Genomic DNA, 15421 nt, shown 5'->3' with positions numbered 1-15421 from the left:
TGTAACCATATTGCTACACTTAGAGGCGCCTCTCTTCTATGTTATACTCAGTTGTGACATGACGTTACTCTTATATCAAGACATCGCTTGTATATCAAATCAAAATGTATTACAAATTTGTGCTTGTCTTGCAAAACGCTCTTCAACCAAGTTACTCTCAAACCAAGGTTTTACTGTATATAGTTCGCATAGTGTGGTCTCCTGCCTAACAGGAGACCATTAGTTAAAAGTAAAGTTACATTTGTTCAGCTAGGGAGTCCTGTGTGTTTCACAGTGCTGCTGTATTGGCTCCTCTGTATCTGGGCAAGTGCTGGATGAATAGGAGTGGTTCATGCAGATCAGTAGCATGAATATGGACGCCATCCCAGCCAATTTCAGGCATAGGGGCCTCGGCACCTGGTGGGAGGCGTGGAAGTTGGGGTGCTGGCTCAAGTGTTCTGAAGAGTTGAATGAAGGGGAGCCGTTCCTGTGAAGATCTTTCTGGGATCACTGAAGGGTGCTGCTGGAGGATTGGAAGGAAGCTGCCATTTAGTCCAAGGCCTTGTGAGTACAGACTGTAGAGATCTTGGGGCTTGGTTCTTTGGGCTACCCCCCCCCCCCCCCCAATGCTAGGAAAGTCAGCTAATGGGCTCAGCAGAAGGAGGATACTGGCTAATGTTCTGGAAGAGCAACAGTCCATTACCCCTATACAGTGGAACCTCGGATTACGAGTAATGTGGTTAACGAGCGTTTCGCAATATGAGCACTGTATTTCCTAAAATCCTAACTCGGTTTGCGAGTGTTGTCTCACAAAACAAGCAGGATTCAGGCCAAAGCAGTGTGCAGTACCGCGTTTGGCCTGAGGTGGAGGGGCGCTGGAGCCAAAGATAAATGCACGGAAAGGCCCGAGGACAGTTCGGATGACCTCGGCAAACCTCGGAAAGGCTCGGGAACGGAGTCTTTTCAAGGTTTGCTGAGGTCAGCTAAACTGTACTCTGCCTTTCCGGCCATTTCCGAGGCTCTCCGGCGCCCCCCGCCTCTGGCCACATGCGGTATTGTTTGCCATTAAAGTCAATGTGGAACAAATTATTTTTGTTTCCATTGACTTCAATGGGGAAACTCGCTTTGATATGCAAGTACTTTGGATTACGAGCATTCTCCTGGAACAGATTATGCTCGTAATCCGAGGTTCCACAGTACAAGGACTTGCTCAAGAGTGCACGGGGCACCACAGTTCAGATACGGAAGCTGTCCACATTGTGAATAGTTGCATCAGGAGTATCCCATTACATTCCCCTCCCTATCCAAGTGCTACAATAAAAAATAAAAAAAAACCCTAGACCAGTTTTTCTCAACCCTCTAGTGCTGTGACCCCTTGATAAAATTTCCCAAGTTGTGGGGACCCCTAACAGTAAAATTATTTTTGTAGCGTGGGTTGTCAGCACCCAAGGCATGACAAGTCCATACTTACCATTGGCTGCGCCTCCTAATAGCAGGAGCAGCCTTACGGCGAAAACGACGTACGCAAACGACGTAAAAAACGAGCGCCGGCCGTGCGTACGTTTGTGAATCGGCGCTGACAACTACGGGTGCGCCACCTAGCGGCCAGCGTCAGAATGCACCCTAAGATACGACGGCATAAGAGACTTACGCCAGTTGTATCTTAGGCTACAGTCGGCGTATCTAGCTTTCTGAATACAGAAAGTAGATACGCCAGCGCTACTTAGCAATTATGCAGCGTTTCTATGGATAATTGCTTTCTGAATCTACCCCATTGCATCCAACATTTTTTACTTGAGCTGCCTAAAAACCCCCTTGGGGAAAATTTCTCTGATGCAGGCTCCAGGGACAGCCCTGCTGGGTGGCCGCAAAAAGGCTGGTGCGGGCTTCAGGAATAGCCCAGGATTCATTTGACCCCCGAGGGGGTCCCGACCCCCAGGTTGAGAACCACTGCCCTAGACTGATTATTGAAGAAACGAGTGGAAGTCATGTCCCGGGCAGTGGGAAAAAAATGTGTGTCTGGCGGAAGAGGGGCAAATACTACCGGCTATTACAGGGGTAGCGCTACATATACCAAAGGGTCAGCTTCACCCCTGTGACTGGAATTGCCCTTATGACAACGTATGTTATGTTTGGTTGTTTTTTCTTTTAGCGCGTAATAGATTTGAACATGGCACACGCAGCGCAGTAAAAAAAAAAAGTCCCATTGAAAACTCATCATCTGCTTATACTGAGAAAAGTATTTACAAAAACCGCCTTTAATCAACTCCAACCTAACACAACACAGGCCCTTGGCTTCTTTTCGATTCCTACTTCAATCATCTCCGGTGGTTGACATTCTTCGTCCTTGACGTATAGAAACAACCGCTTATGGAGGCGATTGAATCCTCCGCCACTTCTCCATTCCTGACTGTTTCCAATTTCTCTCCGTTTTTACAGCACTTTGATTCTGACACAGCCTCTGATCCGAGAGCCTCTTGTGAAGGATTTTATTGTCTTCTTCTCCCATTCATCATACCCCACTCCATAAAACTCAATGTTGCAGCAGCCGTGCCAAGCATTGTGACGGATTACAGACCTGTTGAAAGGCAATGTTTTATGTGCCATATTTTACAGCGGAGTCTCGGTGCCCCCTGTAGAACAGGTATCGCCCAGGTGTTTAATGGCCCACGCTGGCTTGTAATTGCCTGTGTATTAGGGAGACTGGCGTTAAAAAAAATCGGTCATTCGAAATGAGAATTTTCCTTAATAGAAGTGCTGCTAATACCATTCACCATCTATCTGTTAGGCCAGGTTCACACCTATGCGAATTGAGTGCGGCTTAAACCGCATCCAATACGCAGAACATTTCTAAATACATTGTTTTCAATGAGGCTGGTTCACATATGTGCGATGCATTCGCACTGCGCATTGCAGTAAAACCGTGTGCGTCTTTTAGGCATTGCGGTGCGGCTCAGGTGCGAATTCAAGCCCATTATTTTCTATGGGTACGCAGCTGATTCGCAGATGTGTTCAGTTCTCTTCAGGAATTTCTCTCATTCAGCTCAATACACTTCTCCCCCACTCTCCTCTCACCCGGAACTTCTCCCAGGTCTCCAAATTCGCATTTAAAATGTTGCTAATCTGCTGAACACTTCTCTTATCTCTCTGCAGAGATAAGAGAGCTGAAATTCGCACCGCACTAGTGTGATTCCAGCCTAAATGTTCATAATAGTTGCAAAGCACTTTACATATTTGGCATTATGAATCTTGTCAACCATTTTAGGCTAAAATAGGCTCACAGGTTTTATCTAGTAAAACGGAACACTTTACTCCCAATTTGTTTGGTAGACATGGCTCCAGAGGCGTATCTAATGAAAATGGCACCTATGACAAGCACTGATACTGCCCCTCTGTCAAAACATTTGAAACCCATCTTTCAGATAACCTTATTATGGATTGGCACTGAGGAGCTGCACTAATGGGCACTGATAGGCAACACTGATGAGCTGCACTGATAGGCTGCACTGATGGGCACTGATTTGCAGCATTTATGAGCACTGTTGAGGCAGCAGGAACACTGATAGGATGCACTGATGGGCACTAATAGGGTGCACTGATAGGCTGCACTTATGGGTACTGATTTGCGGCTTTTATGGGCACTGATGAGACAGCACTAACACTGATAGGCGGCACTGATGAGCTGCACTGATGGGCACTAATAGGCAGTGCCCTGAGTTGCGAATGCCAATGCTCCCAGTGTGCTTTTTACTTTTAGTTTGTGTGCAAAAATGAATGCTAAAGTTATAAGGAGGGCCATTCCACAGATGAGCCATGCGGTTGCGTATCCAGGGTATGGCACATATGGCAAGTGCCATGGTCGCCATATGAAGGGGGCGTTCGTGAGTGGCTGGACCCCCCCCCCCCCCAACATTATCCTGTGACACCCATTGCTCTCCCAATTAAATTTAATTGGGGGGACAATGGGTGGTACAGGATAGTGTCGGGGGGTCCAGCCACTCACGAAGGCCCCTGTCATATGGTGCCCATGGCACTTGCCATATGTGCCATACCCTGGATACGCCACTACATGGCTCACCTGTGGAATGGCCCTCCTTATTACTTTGGCATTCACTTTTGCACACAAACTGAAAGTAAAAAGTAGCCCCACCACCACCTAATTCTTTCCTTTCTCTTTCAATAAAAATTCCATAGGGAACAATGCATTACACACAACATCACACACCAATTCCTGCTCCTCCAACGCATTTCAACACAGGATGAGCTTAATCATGATTGATGATGAAGGCCAGGTATGGATATTGTTACATAGTTACACTGGTCCAGTTTGGAGATTTTTGTAGCCAAAAATGGTGTGTTTCGGGTGTCAACTCATATAAGTGTTTAACAACCTTTGGCCATGTTGCGTATGTTTACAGCATGGCCTGCAGCTCAATGTACTGTTCATATGCTTCTCTAACACTAAAGCATAAAATACTGCATCTGGCTTAAGTGGCTTCTATATGTGCTTCCCAGTAGCATTACAGCCTCCTGTTCAATGATTCCATACTGATAACTAGAGCGGAAAGAGAACAGACAGGGCGCTGGATTTAGTAGAATCAAACACACCATTTTATCAAATCTAGCACACTTATGCCCTGTACACACGATCGGACCTATGGACCGTTTTCATTGGACGAACCGATCGTGTGTGGGCCCCATAGTTTTTTTTCCCATCGGTGAAAAAAAATAGAACCGGTTTTAAATTTTTCATTGTCACTGGGTAAATCCACCGGTCAAAAATCCACGCATGCTCAGAATTAAGTCGGCGCATTTTTCTCAGCACGTCGTTGTGTTTTACGTCACCGCGTTGGACACAACCGGATTTTTAACCGATGGTGTGTAGGCAAGAATGATGAAAGTCAGCTTCATCGCATATCCGATGAAAAAAGCCATCGGTTTAGATTCCATCCGATATCCAATCGTGTGTACAGCGCATTACAGGTTAAAAAAAACAGGAAGGACAGTGTGCAGAAGGCAGAAAACAGGCTGTGTATAGGCAAGCCGATCATGCAGGAGCAAAGATACATTCAGTGCCAGGACAAGCCAAGGAACAGGAGGCAGACCGGCAGGATATGTGCCCCCAAAGCGGAGAGAGGCAGCTGTCAGGATTAGAAAATGGTTCAGGTGTGGGTGGGCTGAAATAAATTTCAGGGCTGCTTGACAAAGGGGGGTGAGGCCCCTGAAACACGTTGCGGTCTTCCCACACCTGACATATAATTCCTCCACACCAAACTGGTCAAACCATGTCTTTGTAGAGCTGGCCTTGTACAAGGGGGTTGTGAGAAAGGTCACACAAATATGGAAGATGACACGGGTTCACGTCGGGTTGGCTTATGTGCATTTGCGTATGTGAAACTGTGCTTGAACAGATTTCTCTATTCTTGGTGCCAAGAGGACTATTTCAACTGGATAGCTGAATAACATGGCTGGTGCTGACCCGTCTTTAGCACTACTTGTAACCTGTATCCAGTATTCTCTGATTGACTTTCTGCTCATGCTATCTGCTTGTACCAACCTTTGCCTGCTTCTCTTGCTCTAGATCAGGGGTCTCAAACTGGCGGCCCTTCAGCTGTTGTGAAACTATAAGTCCCATCATGCCTCTGCCTGTGGGAATCATACTTGTAATCATACTTGTACACACGAGAGGATTTATCCGCAGATACGGTTCTCCGGAACGTTTCCGCGGATAAATCCTCTGAGGATTTCGATCCGCTGGATTGTACTCACCATCGGATCGAAATCCCCGCCGAATTCACACCGCGGTGACGTGTCGCGTCGTCGCTGTGATGATGACGCGGCGACGTGCGCGATGCTGTCATATAAGGAATTCCACGCATGCGTCGAATCATTACGACGCATGCGAGGGATGGTTTTGGATGGATCGATCCGGTGAGTCTGTACAGACCACCGGATCGATCCGCTGGAGCCGATTCCAGCGGATAGATTTCTTAGCATGCTAAGAAATTTTTATCCGCTGGAAATCGGTCGGCCCGAGAAAAATCAGCGGAAAAATATCCGCTGGGTTGTACACACCAGCGGATCTATCCGCTGGAACTGATCCGCAGATAAATTCCAGCGGATCGATCCTCTTGTGTGTACGGGGCCTTCGCCTTGCAATGCCTCATGGGACTTTTTAGTTTTGCAACAGCTGGAGGTCTGTCAGTTTGAGACCCCTGCTCTAGATCTTCTTGACTGATAATGACCTTGACCAAGAACCTGACCTCGTACCTGCTATTGATTCTGTACTTGATCTGGTCTTCCCAACCTTGAACCATACCTGAGCTTCTGCATCCCTTCTGCTTACCTGCCTGCAGCTCCACTTGCACACACCTACCTACTCACCGATTTAACTGCGCATGCGCCGCCGGCAAAATTACCCAGTGCGCATGCTCCAAATGACGTCGCTAGGACGTCATTGTTTTCGGCGGCTACGTAAATTCCGGCCATCCGTATTCCCGATCGACTTACGCAAACAACGTAAAAATTTGAATCTCGGCGCGGGAACGACGAATGGGTGGGCGTTTGGACTTGAATCGGCGGTTCTCCTCATTTGCATATCCGACGCTTAAAAAACCACGACGACACCTAGCGGCCGACGGTAGATTGCAGCCTAAGATCCGACTGGTGTAAGTCAGTTACACCAGTCGGATCTAAAGAAGATCTATGCGGAACTGATTCTTATGAATCTGTCGCATAGATCCGACCGTTGGATCTCAGAGATACGACGGCGGATCAGGAGATCCGCCGACGTATCTCTTCATGAATCTGGCCCACGTGTGTGTAAAGGCAGGCGTCCCAATACTTTTGACAATATAGTGTATGTATAGCATTGGTCTGGAATTGTTCCTTCTATTAGAAGACAACACAGTTATAGGGTAATATTGTCTGTAAACTGCAGCAATAATGGTTAATCCATCCAGTACTTGGAAACTGTAATTACCATAATTACTGCCAGGAGCAGAAGTGATTATTGCACGTTTCATAGAATATGTTGGAGGGGGAACTACATGTGACAGACACTCAACTTTGTAATTAGCTCATATAAATGAGAATACTAATGAGTAATTATTGTCACTACAATGGAGGAAGTGTGTACAGATTGTGTACATTATACTGAATGTGTACTGTGCTTTTCTCAACACCTTGCTATGACCTATAGGCATTTCAAAATAGACTTGTCATGAGTTATATTTCTCTATATGTTGAGTGAAGCGTGCCAATAAATGCGTCACTCCGTCTTTTTTTCCTGACTTGCGGTGAATATGTTGTTGGCTGTTAGAGCGCACCCTTGCTTGTGTAGTGCACATTGGTCTGCACAGCCTATTACATTAGGGCAGGGGGTAGGCAATCTGGGGCCCTCTAGCTGTTGCAGAACTACAAGTCCCATCATGCCTCTGGGAGTAATTGTAACTGCCAGCCTTGCAATGCCTCATGGGAAATGTAGTTCCACAACAGCTGGAGGGCCCCAGGTTGCCTTCCCTGCATTAGGGTGTGCATCCCAGAGCACAAACACACATGTGTATGTATATCAGCAGAGCAGTGGATGGTGTCAGTAGAGCAGAGATTGGTGTCAGTCAGGCAGTGGACGTTGTCAGTAGTTTTTATTTTTATTTCTTTATTATTAAAAAAAAATAAAAAAAGTATTATTATTTTTTTTACAATATAAACAGAGAGAAAAAGACTGAGGACAGAGCTTCCCCAGTTCCTTTCTCTGCAGCCTCAGCTGCACTGGGCAGTGAATGAATGGGAAGTGCTCTGTGCTGAGCGGCTTCCTGTTCATTCACAGACTGTGTTCATTCATTCATCCTGAAACATCCCCTGCAGGAGAGGAGATGAGGAAAGCTGACAGAACTGCAGGGGAGAGACAGGGGACCCCAGAAAGCAGGGGGAATCGGCACCACCGAGGATGATTAGGGTGTACCCAGCACACCCTGTGCTCATGCCTATGATAGTACTTAATACTAAATTATATTAGGATGTGGGTGAAATGCGTTGGCCGGCATGGCTTGGAGGAGACTGTCAGACCTTTTATAAACTGGATCCTAATCTCTTGCCGCCTACGTAACACAAATGTGCTGCGACACGGTGGGTGGGTTTTAATGCCTGCATACCAGACAAATGCATCCATGGGTGGCAGAGCCTTCTGCTCTGTGAGCAAGCACACTGCAGGCTCCCACCACAGTGACCCAGCTGTCAAAGACAGCTCTAGGTCTCTGCTAATGATCAGTAGCCAGTGGGAGCAGCTCCCAATCACCTGACTGGCGTAGCGGTTAAGTGGCTTCTATATGTGCTTTCCAGTAGCACTACAGCCTCCTGTTCAATGATTCTGTACTGATAACTAGAGGGGAAAGAGCACAGACAGGGCACTGGATTTAGTAGAATCAAACACACCATTTTATCAAATCTAGCACACTTACAGGTCAAAGCAGAGCTCCACCCTAATGTGGAACTCCTGCTGATCGGAACCCTCCCCCCTCCGGTGTCACATTTGACACCTTTCAGGGGGAGGGGGGTGCAGATACCCAATATCTAAAGACAGGTATTTGCACCCACTTCCAGCCACAGGCTTTACTTTACAGCATTTCCTCACACCTGCCTAAAACTTTTGCACAGCACTGTACACAAGAAACACATTATGCCACCCCGTGTCCAGGATGAATGGTAGTTGCCTCTCTGGATTAGCAGCAGGGCTAATAATAAGGATAAATGATTATTGATGGTCATTGATTAGCACAATGACCATAAAACCTCCAGGTGTACCGATACACTTCTCGTGACGTTTTCAGTGATTTCTCCATCCAATCAACATGCAGCATTTCCCTTTGACCTCCCTGACATTTGCAAATGATTCTTCAAGACCTACACTTGCTTTAAGTATGATTAATTCCGCTTCTCGGCGCAGACTGCGACATGTGCGTGGGATTTAAGACCTTCGTTAAAAATGGTTAGTTAAACACTTCCGTGGTTCGGGGTGCTTAATCTTTAGTAGCATAATTCGCTTTTATTACGTTTCCTGGCGATAAACATACAGCAGGTAGCCGCTCCCAGTCTCAGCTCTGATTTAGCTGCGCAATGAAACCCGTGCCTTCAAAGTATATGATGGGGAGCCGAGATTATGCGGCCGGTGGCTTCTAGGCTCAGTTTTACGTACCAATGGGTGTTTTACGGGTGAGCCAGCAGAGCGCTACAAAATCAGCACCAGTGTGTACGGATGTGGCATAAAATAAAAAATATACCCTGGGGCGCAGGTCAGGAAATGAAATGGCTTCATACGATGGACGTGTGGTTTATTTTTTTCCACTGAATGTTAAAGCTGAACTCCAGCCTTCTAAGCCTCTGTCTACCACAGTTGTACTGTAGACAGTATACAGGAGACGGTTAGAGACTAGACATGATACAGGAGACATCAGAGACTACAGACAAAGTACAGGAAATGGTCAGAGACTGCAGACAGTATACGGGAGATGGTCAGAGATTGAAGACATGATACAGGAGACATCAGAGACTGCAGACATAGTACAGGAGATGGTCAGAGACTGCAGACATAGTACAGGAGATGGTCAGAGACTGCAGACATGATACAGGAGACAGTCAGAGACTGCAGACATTATACAGGAGACGGTCAGAGACTGTGAACAGTCTATAGCAGTTGTTGGAGACATGCTTCAAGGGGCCATCATAGACCAAAGACACATTATATGAGACTGCAAGAGAGCCTTTTCCCCTTATTTATTGCTATGGGAGAGATTCTGCTCACTTTCTGACTTTCTGACCTCGGTGTGTTAAATTTGGTGTTATCGCTCTCACTCTCTCATACTGGTCACTGGAAGTTCAACATGGCACCTCATGGCAAAGAACTCTGAGGATCTGAAAAAAAGAATTGCCGCTCTACATAAAGATGGCCTAGGCTATAAGAAGATTGCCAAGACCGTGAAACTGAGCTGCAGCATGGTGGCCAAGACCATACAGTGGTTTAGCAGGACAGGTTCCACTCAGAACAGGCCTCGCCATGGTCGACTAAAGACGTTGAGTGCACATGCTCAGCGTCATATCCAGAGGTTGTCTTTGGGAAATAGGCGCATGAGTGCATTGCTGCAGAGGTTGAAGGGGTGGGGGTCAGTCTGTCAGTGCTCAGACCATACGCTGCACACTGCATCAAATTGGTCCCAGAAGGAAGCCTTTTCCGAAGATGATGCACAAGAAAGCCTGCAAACAGTTTGCTGAAGACAAGCAGGCTAAGGACATGGATTACTGGAACCATGTCCTGTAGTCTGATGAGACCAAGATAAACTTATTTGGTTCAGATGGTGTCAAGCGTGTGTGGTGGCAACCAGGTGAGGAGTACAAAGACAAGGGTGTCTTGTCTACAGTCAAGCATGGTAGTGTCATGGTCTGGGGCTGCATGAGTGCTGCCAGCACTGGGGAGCTACAGTTCATTGAGGGAACCATGAATGCCAACATGTACTGTGACATACTGAAGCAGAGCATGATCCCCTCCCTTCGGAGACTGGGCCGCAGGGCAGTATTCCAACATGGTAACGCCCCCAAACACACCTCCAAGATGACCACTGCCTTGCTAAAGAAGCTGAGGGTAAAGGTGATGGACTTGCTAAGCATGTCTCCAGACCTAAACCCTATTGAGCATCTGTGGGGCATCTTCAAATGGAAGTTGGAGGACCACAAGGTCTCGAACATCCACCAGCTCTGTGATGTCGTCATGGAAGAGTGGAAGAGGACTTCAGTGGCAACCTGTGAAGCTCTGGTGAACTCCATGCCCCAGAGGGTTAAGGCAGTGCTGGAAAATAATGTCGGTCACACAAAATATTGACACTTTGGGGACACTTTAGACGTTAATGGCTGTGTGGATAAAGTTGACGGGTTCAGGTTTCTGGGGATTTCCTGAACCCGTCAACTTTATCTTCGATACTAGGATTATGGTACACCCCTAACCCCTTTGTACTTTTTTCTTAACCTCAGGCCTCGTACACACGACAGAGTTTCTCGGCAGAATTCAGCGAGAAACTCGGTCAGAGCCGGATTCTGCCGAGAAACTCTGTCGTCTGTACACTTTTGGCCCGATGGAGCCGCCGAGGAACTCGTCGAGAAAATAGAGAACATGTTCTCTATTTTCTCGTTGTTCTATGGGAGAAGGCGGCCCGCCAAGCTCCTCGGCGGCTTCATCCCTGAACTCGCCGAGGAACTCGATGTGTTTGGCACGTCGAGTTCCTCGGCCGTGTGTACGAGGCCTGAGAGGTTAAAATCTTACCCTATTAATGGCTGTGTGTTGAGTTATTGTGAAGGGACAGCAAATTGACACTGTTATACCGGCTGTGATACGCAGTCTGTGATACTTATGTATGTAGGCAACAGACGATCAGTGTCACTGTCGCACAGAAGAACGGGGAAGGTGTGTTTACACCTGTGGTTAACCGCGTTACTCGCAATCCAAGGTTCCACTGTACTGTGCTGGATTGTCATTTTTCTGCAATTACAAGCCAATATCGCTCACTAAGGCCCCTTCCACACGGGGTGAATCCGTTGCAGCAGAGTTCGCCAGCTGAGCAGGAAATCTCTCCGTTGATCTCCGCTGAGCCGACAGATGGGGGTGTCGGTGTAATATTCCTACTGGGGGGATGTCAGTGTCAGGATGGGGGGTGTCGGTGTAATATTCCTACTGGGGGGACGTCAGTGTCAGGATGGGGGGTGTCGGTGTAATATTCCTACTGGGGGGATGTCAGTGTCAGGATGGGGGGGGTAGCAGTGTAATATTCCTGCTGGGGGGAGTATTGGTGTAATTTTCTTGCCGGGGGCTTGTAATATTCCTGTTGGGGGGAGTATGGGTGTAAAATTTCCTTTACTTTCAATATAACCCCAATCAAGGTGTGATTTTGCCACAATATCACCCCAATCGAGGTGTGACTGTATTTGGAAATAAGCGTCCCACAATTTTGTTTGCGTGATTTGTCCCGTGATTGGGGTGCCATTGAAAGTAACAGGATCACAAGCGTGTCCCGTGTTTTGCGGCAATTTGGGAATGGCAGTAATTCTGCCTGCGTTCTGGAAAGCCTAGGTGTGATCCCAGCCTAAGCATCTTCTATCAGTTGTTGGGTTATCCTTCTATAGATTCTGGGGGAACAATTTCTTCCTCAAACATTCCACACATTCGCTTCATTCTTTATTCCGCCTTGTACAGCACTTTTCTCTCTGAGGACTCCAAGTATTGGAGATGCCGTTGGCCGGGAATTGAGCCCGGGTCAGCTGCTTGAAAGGCAGCTATGCTCACCACTGCACCACCAACGCAAGGTAACAGGTCTTTGTAGTGTGGGAGGAAACCGGAGTACCCAGAGGAAACCCACGTAAGCACAGGGAGAACATGCAAACTCCATGCAGATAGTGTCCTGGTCAGGATTTGAACCAAGGACTCCAGGGACTGCGACATTGCGGCTGAGAGTTCGGACGCCTAACTGACATTTTTGACACTTCTTTGGGATCCAGTGACATTATTACAGTGATCAATGCTAAAAATATGCACTGTCACTGTGCTAATGACACTGGTAGGGAAAGGGTTAACACCAGGGATGATCAAGGGGTAAAATGTGTTCCCTCCGTGTGTTTTCTAACTGTGTGGGGGGATGGGCTGCATGGGACAACACACAGATCCATCTTCCTGCCTGGCAGAAAGACAAGATCCTGTGTCATCCCCTGTCAGAACGGAGATCTGCCTTGTTTACACAGGCAGATCACCATTCTGCCTCTGCGGGGAATGATCGTGGGCGGTCGGCGGACATCGAGTCCACCGGACCCGCTGATTGGCTCCCCCGCTGGCCAATCGGCGTGCGGGTGCGCGTCGACAGAACCTCGTGCCCGAACCGACGTTCACCTAAGGTGATTCGTGCAGCTGAGCCAACTTGCCACAGTATGGCCCGGATTCACATACATTGGCGTATATTTATGCCGGCGTAGCGTATCTAATATACGCTACGCCGATGTAGCGCAGAGAGGCAAGCACCGAATTCACAAAGCACTTGCCTCCCAAACTGCGCTGGGTTCCCTCGGCGTAAGTGGAAGTGGGCATGAGCCATGCAAATGATGGGCCGAGCGCCAGAAAGATACAAATGACGGAGTGCGCATGCTCAGAATCACGTTGGAACGAATGCATAAGATACGACGGATCACTGCCTACGGCGTGAACGTAACCTACGCCCAGCCATATTCCCGTACAACGTAAACGACGTAAAATACAATGGCTTGAGTTCCCTTGTCCATACCTTTGCATGGGTTGTGCCTCATATATGGGGAATAACTTTACGCCGGACGTACGACTTACGCAAACCGCGTATAATATGCGCCGGGCGCAAGTACGTTCGTGAATCGGCGTATTTCCCTCATTTGCATATGTGCATAGAAAATCAATGGGAGCGGCAAATGCGCCCAGCGTAAATATGCGCCCACGATACGACATTGTAGACAAGTTACGTCGGTCGGATGAAGCCTATTTTCAGGCGTATCTAGTTTTGTGGGCACGGCGCACAGATACAACGGCGCATATTTGCACTTACGCGGCGTATATCGAGATACGTCGGTGTAAGTGCTTTGTGAATCCAGGCCTATAACTGCAGCGGCTGGTCGGTAAGAGGTTAAAGTGTAGTAAAGTCTTATTTGTAACTTGTACCTACAGGTAAGCCTATAAAAATACTTACCTGTAGGTACAGTAAATACCTCCTAAACCTGTACGGTTTAGTAGGTATTCACACTGCATGCTGCTGGTAATGTCACCGATGCATGCACTCTGAAGGGTCGGCATACCCATGACGTTATTGCGGCTCAGCCAATCAGAAATGTAGCTTGTTTAGTAAGAACCCGTTAACTACCGCTAAAGGGATGCCAACACTGCAGCTTCCTAAATCAGGGATCACATCATTGAGATTTCTCCGGGTGGCTGAAAAAACAGACCCTGTTATACAGAAAACTGGACATGAAAAGCACATAATGAAACAAACGGTTATCTATTCAGAACAGAAAAATAGGTAAGAATGTGCAACAAGTTTGATAATATTCTGCAATGTACATGGATCACCCAAGGGGATGTCACATCGTAAAAAATAAATTAAAAAAATGGTTATACTCCAAATAGCCCCATAGCTTCCTGGCAGGTCTTCATTTTACCCAAAGCCGCTGTGGAACTTGGGAAGCTTTCCAGCCATTATAAGTAGCTCCAGATCCAAGAAGCATGCTCAGAGGCAACAAAAAGTCATTCAAATTGGATAGAATCTTCATAGCAGAAAGCTGCACGTCCATGGCGTCACTTTTGGGAACGCAAATGCATGCAGGTAAGAAATGTTAACGTAGAATAGATATATTGGGCCGGAATCAGAAAAGAGATACGCCGGCGTATCTCCTGATACGCCGTCTTATCTCTGAGTCCCGCCGTCGTATCTATGCGACTGATTCATAGAATCAGGTTACGCATAGATATCCCTAAGATCCGCCAGGTGTAAGTGACTTACACCGTCGGATCTTAGGCTGCAATTCCAGGCCGGCCGCTAGGTGGCGCTTCCTTATCTTTTACGCAATGAATATGCAAATGAGGAGTTACGCCGATTCAGAAACGAACGACCGCCCGGCACTTTTTTTTTACGTCGTTTGCGTTCGATTTTTTCCGGCGTATAGTTACCCCTGCTATATGAGGCGTAGCTAATGTTAAGTATGGTCGTCGTTCCCGCTCCGAGTTTTGAATTTTTTACGTTGTTTGCGTAAGTCGTTCGCGAATACGGATGGATGTAATTTACGTTCACGTCGAAAGCATGAGGATTTGTCGACGTCATTTGGAGCATGCGCACTGGGATTAAGTCGCGGCCGGCGCATGCGCAGTTCGTTTGACGCGGGGACGCGCCTGATTTAAATGTTATGCGCCCCCTACCCGCGGAATTTGAATTCCCCAGGGGGATTTACGTTACGCCGGCTCAACTTTACAGGCAAGTGCTTTGTGAATAAAGCACTTGCCTGAAAAAGTTGAGCCGGCGTAACGTAAATGAGATAGGTTACGCGGATCTTTAGATCCGCTCACCTATCTGAATCTAGCCCATTATGTGTTTTAACCCCTTCCTGCCCCAGAGTCCCTTTAACCACTTCCCAACAGCACCATAGCCAAAAAAACAGCTACAGCATACGTATCTCAAAAAAGTGAGTACACCCCTCACGTTTTTGTAAATATTTTATTATATCTTTTCATGTGACAACACTGAAGAAATTACACTTTGCTACAATGTAAAGTAGTGAGTGTACAGCTTGTATAACAGTGTACATTTGCTGTCCCCTCAAAATAACTCAACACACAGTCATTATAGTCTAAACCGCTGGCAACAAAAGTGAGTACACCCCTACGTGAAAATGTCCAAAT

At 47.2% G+C, this 15421-nt stretch overlaps 1 non-coding gene across 1 annotated transcript; it reads right to left on the bottom strand.

Annotated features, from left to right (window-relative positions):
* Nucleotides 1–12248: 12248 nt before the first annotated feature.
* On the bottom strand, nt 12249–12321 carry TRNAE-UUC. The gene has a single exon. It is a non-coding gene; the product is annotated as a tRNA-Glu (tRNA).
* Between the last annotated feature and the right edge of the window lie 3100 nt (nt 12322–15421).

Source organism: Rana temporaria, chromosome 8 (genome assembly GCF_905171775.1).
Source record: "Rana temporaria chromosome 8, aRanTem1.1, whole genome shotgun sequence".
Classification (NCBI taxonomy): Eukaryota; Metazoa; Chordata; class Amphibia; order Anura; family Ranidae; genus Rana; species Rana temporaria.
Note: the sequence above shows the minus strand (reverse complement) of the source record. Positions and strands in the feature narration are given on the sequence as shown.